The following is a 385-nucleotide window of genomic DNA, read 5'->3' as shown; positions in this document are numbered from 1 at the left end:
CAAAAAGACTTTTTGGCTGATATAAGGTTTTAAAACTTGGTCAGATGGACAGTTTATAGCACCTCATGGCCTGTAACATCGTTTACTATTTTCTGCAAACAAAAGTTGGGAGACTTCAGCAAAGTTCAAGTTGGGATTTTTTTAAATATGACAGCGAGAAAACTAAAAGCAAGTGTCTTGTAGTGGAAACAGGTGATAAAAACCCAGTCAGGTAGCACTGAGTTGTCATTACCTTCCTACAATAATCACCAAAAGTCCTTAGTTGGCAAAAGTGAGTTATCTGATTATTTTAGGAAGGTGGTGAAATAATGGACTATTTATACTGGTAACCAAGTAGCTGCTGGTTAGTAGGGCTGCCACGATTAATCGATTAATCGATTAATCG

The sequence above is a fragment of the Austrofundulus limnaeus genome, unplaced genomic scaffold (genome assembly GCF_001266775.1).
Source record: "Austrofundulus limnaeus strain Quisiro unplaced genomic scaffold, Austrofundulus_limnaeus-1.0 Scaffold2759, whole genome shotgun sequence".
Taxonomy (NCBI): domain Eukaryota; kingdom Metazoa; phylum Chordata; class Actinopteri; order Cyprinodontiformes; family Rivulidae; genus Austrofundulus; species Austrofundulus limnaeus.
Note: the sequence above shows the minus strand (reverse complement) of the source record.